Source organism: Pongo abelii, chromosome 11 (genome assembly GCF_028885655.2).
Source record: "Pongo abelii isolate AG06213 chromosome 11, NHGRI_mPonAbe1-v2.0_pri, whole genome shotgun sequence".
Lineage (NCBI taxonomy): Eukaryota > Metazoa > Chordata > Mammalia > Primates > Hominidae > Pongo > Pongo abelii.
The window spans coordinates 51,412,459-51,421,531 of record NC_071996.2 but is presented as its reverse complement, the minus strand read 5'-3'; the positions used below and the strand labels follow the sequence as shown (position 1 = coordinate 51,421,531).

The following is a 9,073-nucleotide window of genomic DNA, read 5'->3' as shown; positions in this document are numbered from 1 at the left end:
GTAATCCCAGCACTTTGGGAGGCCAAGACGGGCAGATCACTTGAGGTCAGGAGTTCGAGACCAGCCTGGCCAACATGGTGAAACCTCATCTCTACTAAAAATACAAAAATTAGTCCCGCGTGGTGGCCCGCGCCTGTAACTCCAGCTACTTGGGAAGCTGAGGCAGGATAATCGCTTGGACCTGGGAGGTGGAGGTTGCATGCAGTGAGCCGAGATCACGCCACTGCACTCCAGCCTGGGTGACAGAGTGAGACTCCGTCTCAAAAGAAAAAAAAAAGAGAGAGACAGAGAGAGACTGCTATACGGATAGAGAAGATGGGATTCTCTCTCTCCCTCTTTGTCTCTATCTCTCTCTCTCTGAAGGAGCAGTAAGCCTGAAGGTGCAAGTCCTATTTATCATCCATACTAAGAACCAGTAAACACAGAGAGAAAAACAGCTAAGATATACAAGAGAGAGAAATAGCCCTGGAACCTTATATGAGGCTCTGGAACTAGCTATAGCTTTAAACTAAAACCCTCGACCTTTTCATTTATGTGACCCAATCAATTTCTACATAGTATAAGGCAATTTTCAAGTGACCAAAACCCAACCCAAAGAAAACAATTCTGACAAATACGACGGGTAATGATGAGGGCAGTCTAACAACACCCCCTCCATCTGCAGGGCCTGTGCACTGGCAGCCCTAATCTTGGCCTCTGTGATGGTGTCAGCAAGTAAAGCATCCTAGAGGAAGCCTAACCATGAACAAGTCAGGGTGGGAAAGAATGCCCCCACCCCACAACACACACACCACCACATCAACACAAAGGGGGAAAAATCAAGCAGTATGCTATGTACTCCATGAACATCATATAACCTAAGGCTGTTGTAATGATTATAATATTAATAATACCTATTTTACTTTAAGGGAACTGAGGCTCAGAGCAGTTAAGTAACTTGGTCAAGGTCACACAGCTAGTTCCTGGAATTTAAATAGCATTCTAGACTTTTCCCACTTTCCCACTCTCTGATCCCCTGGCCTTGGGAGGTGGACAGCACCCCTCCACCCACCAGCTCTCCTCAAACGCCACAGAGCATACAGACCTGAAGCCTGACAACCAAAGCCCCCTGGAGTCAGAGCAGCCTCCAGAGCCAGCTTTTGAAAAGCCCCAGGTAACTAACCAATGTGTAAGGTCGGTTATTCAACAACAGAAATAAAGAGCCGGGGCAGGGGAAGCGGCGGCACCGGCGCTGGTCCCGCGTGAAGCGCTGCAGGGGGAAACACTGGAGCTCGCTCGCTCGCTCTTGACCCCACGATCGGCCTTGAACCCCATCCCCAGCTCCACGCTTTCTCCAGCAGTTTGGCCCCCAGTATCTCCTCTCCCCTCGGCCCTGCCGAAGTCACTGGCCCCGCAGGGCTCCGGACGATTAGAGACCCACACCGCTCCAGCCTTGCCCCGGCCCCCTGTTCCCGTCCCGTCCAGATGTTGGCAGCTGCTCGCCCCGAGGCAGCGACCAGACCCCGACCCCGCCACTGCGCCGCAGCCCCGTGGCCCCGCGAGCTCCTGGCTGCCCCGGCGCGCCCAGCAGGGGCGCAGCGCATCTCTCCCGCCGCAGTCGCGCGGCCCGGCACTCGCTCCGGCGCGGGGTGAGCCGTCCCGAACCCACCACCGCCCCCGCCTGCTGCGCTGGCCCAGCTCACCTCGCCGCCCGCGCCCACCGGGCCTCTCGGCGCCCTCACCCGGCTCCCGGCCCAGGCTCCCAGCACACCCGCCTGGGGCCGGCGTTGGCTGCGGCCGCGCGGGGCGGGGCGCGGCTCCTCCCCGCCCTGAGCCACCTGGGGCGCGGGAGGGGGCCGGGCCGGGACAGGTGAGCCTCGCCCGAGAGGGAGCAGCTCCGGTCCCGGCTCCGCTGGGAAACCGCAGGGCTCCGCCACGAGGTTGAAAGGAGACCCGGGCGGGCGGCAGTGTGGTAGTGGCCAGCGCTGGGGAGGCGGCAAGGAGCCTGTTCCCACCCAGCCAGCCCGGCTCAGGAAGAGAAAGAAGCACGGGATTCGGACCCTACCCAGCTTAAAGAGGGGAGGGTCCAACCCCTTTCTTCCTAGAATGTAGAAACGAGGAGTGCAGACCCTCGGGAGTGAAAATGATTGGGCCAAGGGTGCAGGTGAGTTAGTTCAGGATTGGAAGAACTCTGAAAGACCTTTTTTGACCATTCCATCCAATCTCGTCCCCCCCTTGCCCACCCCTCAAGTGATTGATTCCCTCCCCCCTTTTAAATAATGACATTAAGGTATAAATAATATAATTTCATATAGTGACGTCCTCCCCACCCCTGGACGGTAAGCCCCAGGAGGGGCAGGAACCTTACCCGTCCACTACTGAATCACCAGAGCTTTGAAAACTCAGGGCATTTAATACCTGATGAACAGACTAGGTGGCGCCCAGTCTTTTACGTCCAGCGTTAGACTGATCCCCTCGGCCCAGAGCTGCTCCAGCATCATTCCAAGCTTACTAGGGAGAATCCAGAGGCAAGCTGTCAGATTCCGGACCACCTGTCCTCTCTCTACTGCTTACTCCCCACCCACTGCCAGCCAGGCAGCTAGGCTGTGGGAGGTCTACACTCCCAGGGCACCTTATAGTGGTCTAGCAAATCTTTAACTTCTGAAGATGCCACAGACAGGAGAACTCTGAAATATAACACTGTCCGGCCAGCCTTGCACTGTGGAAACCCAGCTCAGAGTATGGGCCACTGACCCAAGATCCCATGGCTGGTAGCAGAGCTGATCCTGGGTCTGCATTTCTAAAGACAGTTGGCTGGTCTGGGGCCTTTGAGGGGCTGCTGGTTATGCCTGCAGTGGGGAAACCTGGGTACAGAACTTCTGCAGAAGTGGGGTCTGGGTTTGGTCCTCTGCTGAGACTTCTAATCTGTCTTTCCAGACCTCTCAGATCAAGCATCACCTGAGCCAGCTTGCATTTATTGAGGCCCCTGACAACTGCAAAAACAAAAACAATGGTATTTTTAGGTGTTCCATTTAACAAATGGCCTTCACACACACACACACACACACACACGTGCGCGAGGTAATGTGTCATGCTGCTACTCACATGTTAACTTCAAGACTCGTTAAAAAAATCCATTCTGTGAAAAAATTCATTTCACTGCAGAAAGCACTGTACAACTTTAAAGTTGTATGGAGAACATTCCTTCTTATGACTATTTCAGTACACTTCCGTGACTATATATTAAACCTCCGAGGCCAAAATGGGAGGATCTCTATTAAGGTGAGGTCAGGGCCAAGAAGCCTGCTCCACCCCTCCACTGACAACAAGCCCAACACTCTTAAGGTCTAGACACCCCACCCCTTCAGTGGGTTCTGCACAGATGGGTATTTCAGATCTGGTGTTACCTGACTGGCTACATCACACTGGGCAAGGCCAACCTAGAAAAGGTTATATGGGATGCCCCACCTAGGTGTGCCCTACCTCAGTTGCTTCTCCCTCTATGGCGGCAGGGAATCTGGTGTCCCAGGGTGGGGCTGTGGTGGGGCCTGCACTTTGGGACAGCCACTTGCACCAGCAGGTAGGCCTGAGCAAAGGAGCCCCTCTGGGTCTCACTCACATGAAATGGACCTAGACCTTTTTTTGTGTTGGTTTCAGTCAGTAGAGCATGTGATCCCCTGTGATTTAGAATCCTCCTGCTGTGCGTGTGATCTTGGCTGGGCCGGCCTGCTAAGTGATGCCACCCAGACAGGCCTGAGAATCATCAGGAGGGTACAGGTTCTGCCCCAGTGCTTGCTTGCACGTGATCTCTCCCTCTTGCTGAGCAGCCTTGGGCGTGTTCCTCAATTGTGTATTTTTCCTACTTGGAAAATGTGCAGCCATGAAATCAGACAAGATCTCTGCTTGAAGTTTTTTGCTTAAAAGCGGTATCTGAAATAAGAAGTTCTGATACTGTTGTGTGGCTAAGTTAAATAATCCATGTAAAGTGCTTGAGCACAGTGCCAGCACAAAGCACCTGTGAACAGTAGCTCTGCCTAGCAGTGCAAAGAGAGCCAGCCCACTTCTGATCAACATTAAAATGCTGGAAATAGGGACAAAACCACTGATAGACTTCATAAGACTCTAGAATGAATTAATTAATATTTACAAATAACTGTATTTATTGCTATTCTCTACTGGTCTCTAGGAGAATGATATTTGAACTAGAAAATCTTCAGTTTCTGCTCTATCTCTAGTTCTCTGATAATATAATGAAATATAAATTATCCAAAGAAGCAACAATACAAAAAACTTCTGAGCCTTAGGATATATTTACCTTCCTAATTTTTCCTGTCTTTACTTAGGACTCAACATGTATATTAATAATGTATATCTAGCTGGGCATGGTGATGGGCACCTGTAATCCCAGCTACTTGGGAGGCTGAGGCAGGAGAATCGCTTGAACCCAGGAGGCAGAAGTTGCAGTGAGCCGAGATCGCACCATTGCACTCCAGCCTGGACAACAACAGTGAAACTCCATCTCAAAAAAATAAAATTAAATTAAATTAAAAATACTGTATATCATTTTCTGAGGACATTTTTCAATGAGACAATGTGTGTAGCATTCCTGGCACATAGTAGCTGCTTAGTTAATTATGACTAATATAAGGAGGTATAGGGAAGTGGCCAGAAATATTAGGAGCAGAAAGTGCCATGAATTCAAGTAGGCAAAACTGATAACCACTTTATCAGGCATCCCAGATTTTAAGTTCACACTGGCTCTGGAATCAGACTGAGTTCAAATTGAGCCACAACTTACAATGCATGTTAATCTCTCTATGCCTCAGTGTCCTCATCTATACAATGAGATAATAATATTAGAATTTCATAGAAAAGCTGAGACACAGAAATAGCATAATAACTGACCTTTAGTGAGCAGCTGCTTCATGCCTGGCTCAAGTGAATGCTTACATTCTCTTTCAAGGGTTAACCTTAGAGTAGGAATTCTTAATCAAAAGCCACAGACCCTGCAACTGAATTTGATGTTCTGTGTCTGTATACATTTTTACTAAACAGAGCATCCACAGCTGTTGTAAGACTTGCAAAGCCATTTGGGTCTCAGGAATAGTTAGGAGTCACTGCCTTCCAGACATAGCCAGGACAGGAGTTTTGGAGTTGGAAGATCTGTTGGAGACTGTGCAGACCACCATTCCCAAACATCCTTGAAGGGGAGGATCACTTGGATGCCTGCTCATGACAGAGTTCACTCCTAAACATTCTCATTCGGGAGAGCAGAGCGGCTTTTGAATGAGCACGCCAGGGGCTACTCACCACAGGCAAGCCTGGGAAACTGATCCCACCCAACCTTCTCATTTCACAGGTCAGGAAACAGGCCCAGAGATGAGGACAGCTCAAAACAGTTCCCACCCCACGTCAGTCAAGGGCCTCCCTTACCTGTAAGTCAAGTCTTCACCCCACCTGAACAAAGGAGGGGAAATGTCACTCCTTCACACAACCCCAGTTCACACAAGGAGCACTCTGAAAACAAAATCGGGCTTCTCTTAGGAGAGTAAGACGTGCAGCCGGCCAGGCATGGTGGCTCACACCTGTAACCTCAGCACTTTGGGAGGCCAAGACGGGCGGATCACTTGAGGTCAGGGGTTTGAGACCAGCCTGGGCAACATGGCAAAACCCCATCTCTACTAAAAATACAAAAATTAGCAGGGCATGGTGGCGGGTGCCCGTAATCCCAGCTACTCAGGAGACTGAGGCAGGAGAAGCGCTTGAACCCGGGAGGCGGAGGTTGCAGTGAGTTGAGATCGCACCACTGCACTCCAGCCTGGGCAACAGAGCGAGACTCCATTCCCGCCCCCCACCCCACCCCCCCAAAAAAACAAAACAATGCAGCCATCTCTGTGTTAGCTGCTTAAATCTTAAGGAAGCCTAGACCCCTGTTGACACAGGATTGCAGATACCTCACTCCAGCCAGCGGGCGGGGGTGTGTCCTCCTACACAGACACACACATACTCTCACACACTCACATTTCTCATTGTATGCAGCATTACTATTTGAACAGCTGACGCTATTCAGCGATCACATTCAGGTAATAGCCTGCAAAAATGTAAATGTGTTGTCCCGCTTCCTAAAGCCACACACTAATTAGACACTAACCAGGGGACTTGACAGGGAATTTCAGTGGTGCCATTTAGTTGTGTGAGCCCCATAGTGGAAAATACTTCTTTCCACGCAGATCTCAGCAGGAACTGAATCTGAAGCAAGAACAGGGCAGGCAGCTGCCTCAGCAAGAGTGGTTATCAAAGTTATGCTTTAAAAATGTCCATGTTAAATGTGACACCCAAAAATGTCAGCTCCAGAATAATCAGACAAAATTCAGAATCATCTCTTATCGACCAGTGAAATTCTCTCCAGGCTTACCAAGGGCAGGCAAGGATGTGTGTGTTTCTTTGGGTTTTTGATGTTCACCAGTCACAGAGTCCTGATGTAGTAAAAAGTTGAAATAACCTCCCCGAAGTGAGTTGGGCATACCTCTCACGTACGAGGCCAGCAAGCAGTTTTTCCAAGGTGGCAGGTAGCAGCAGCTCCATTTCACTGAGAAGACGACTCTAAAAAGATACAGGTGGCCCGCTCAGACCTGTGCTTGACCCTGAGATTGGGCGGCAAATCAGCTTTTCCATATTTATCCCTCTATTATTTTTTATACTCTTGGGGCCTGTGGATCCACGTGAATTTGCTTGGCTGTTTAAAACACATCAGCCAGGATGAAATTGTCCTCTTTTACCGGGGTTTCAGAGCAGGCACTGAAGCGCGGGCTACAAATGTATGGGTCTGCTCACAACATTGCCGGCCACAAAAATGCGCAAATGCCTTTGGCGCTGTATTTCCAGGAAAGGAGAAGTGGATTATTCCAATTTGCTTCTTACTTCTGAAAGCAACACAAATACACTCATTGTCTTTTTTTTTTTTTTTTTTTTAGAAAGAGTTTCACTCTGTTGCCCAGGCTGGAATGCTACAGTGCGATCTCAGCTCACTGCAACCTCCGCCTCCAGTGTTCAAGCGATTCTCCTGCCTCAACCTCCCAAGTAGCTGGGATTACAGGCATGTGCCACCACATCCAACTAAATTTTTTTGTATTTTCAGTAGAGACGAAGTTTCACCATGTTGGCCAGGCTGGTCTCGAACTCCTGACCTCAGGTGATCCTATCACCTTGGCCTCCCAAAGTGCTGTCATTATAGGTGTGAGCCACCACACCCGGCCCTCATTGTCCTTTTGATAGGTAAATAAGGGAAAGAAATGCCAGTGTGGAGAACGTTATCTGTGTAAAATCAGAGTTCTATTACCACTAACACACCAAGCACAATCCTACCTGAGGAACTTCGCAGTTGCTGTTCATCTGTTTGCAGCTGTCTCCCAGTCTCTGCATGGCTGGCTCCCTCACTCACTAGGGCCTTCCCTTACCACCCAGTCAAAACTAGACTGGAGTTACTTGCCATCACAGCACCCTGGTTTATTCTTTTCATAGCACTTGAATATACTAAGTCATTTTAGAAAGTGTTGTTCATTTGTTTATAATTTGCCTCTAAGGAAATGAAGACTCTATCTTGTCTTATTCACATCTCTCTCCAGCTCTGAAAACAATCTTTGGTATAAGATAGGTGCTCAAATATTTATTGAAATAATGAATGAACACTAACGTTTTTACAGAAGGCTTTTTCAGTTCATCACATGAAAATTTCAGCTGCTTCCATACCAAGCAGCTTAGATCTGGGAGTAAACTCAGCTCAGGAAGTGAGGCAGGATGTGAACCCAGTCCCTCTGCACTCCTCAGCGGCCACGTGACTCCAGGAGAGCTCAGCCTCTTGGTTAAGAATGTGGACTCTGGAGCCAGCTCCACCACTACCTTGCTTTGTGATGTTGGGCAACTCACTTAACATCTCCACACCTCAGTTTTTTCATCTGTATTTGGGGTGAATAACAGTGCCACCCTCACTCATTCCTTGTTAAGAGATTCCAGAATGCATGTGAAGGACTAGCTATTCCAGAATGCATTGTGAGCCAGGCACGATACTAAGAGAGGTTAGGTAACTTGTTTGAGGCACTTAGTTGATAAGGAAAGAGTTGGAACCACTGGAACTCATCTACTCTGCCGAAGTTCACTCTTGATCACAGGGCTTCTGCCACACAGTACTCACTCAACAGATGACTGTGGTAAAACATTTCCACACAACTAATGTCAATATTTGGGCTAATGGAGTCAGGAAGGTGCATTGCCAGTGCCGTTCTTGTGACTAGCTTTGGTCTTTGCCTGCTGAGGGTTGGTGCAGCAGAGTGAGCCCTGAGGAGGCGGGTGGTGCGCCAGGCTTGGGCTCTCTCCTGATGCTGTGCATGGTGCAGGGTGAGTCATTTGACCTCACTGGGTGGAACCAGATGATTCTCAATGTCCCTCATAGTCTTCTCTTCTAAGTCCTGGTGATGTACTCTTTATTTCTTTAAGAACTCTCCAATTTATTTGTTCAATATATGAAATGGAAAGCTATTTGGAAAGCACTATTTGTTGACAACAACTCACAGGGAATATTGGGAGCGGGGTTCTACAGCAGCTTCCAACCCGTACCACTGAGATGGACAAGCAGAGGACTGTAAGAGACGGAATCTGAGCTCTGCAGTCAAAACTAACAAAGTGGTCTTGAACATGTGACTTCAACTCTTTGGATTTTGATGTTCTCATGGGTTTATGACAGTCTGGAGACAAAACATTTAAAGCAGAGGCCCTGATCATAGTCATCTGGTATTTAGAAGCAGCAGGCCCGCAAGTGGACAGAGTCAGCTTGCACTGAACAGTGGGTTCCTGCCTCTGCTGTGGGTGCTGGGACAGGAACTTTCCAATACGTGGGTTATGGAAGGGAAGCAGACACCTTGTTTCCAGATGCTGGCAGAAGCCGAATGAGCTTTTGTGTGCTGGTTCGGCTAAGTGACTCCTTGAGCGTCTCTAATATCCCTTTGGGGAACTTGTTAAACTCCTACAAATATTCTGCTGGGATTTCATCTCTCAGCATTAACCGTGATTACTGGGCTTCTGCCTCCATGTATGGGAA

General features: G+C 49.1%; 1 long non-coding RNA gene across 1 annotated transcript; it reads left to right on the top strand.

The window, feature by feature from the left end:
- The first annotated feature begins 1,664 nt into the window (after nt 1–1,664).
- Nucleotides 1,665–7,524, top strand: LOC129057990 (uncharacterized). Its single transcript, XR_008522798.2, has 3 exons — nt 1,665–2,143; nt 5,339–5,414; nt 6,954–7,524. It is a non-coding gene; the product is annotated as an uncharacterized LOC129057990 (long non-coding RNA).
- Nucleotides 7,525–9,073: the final 1,549 nt, after the last annotated feature.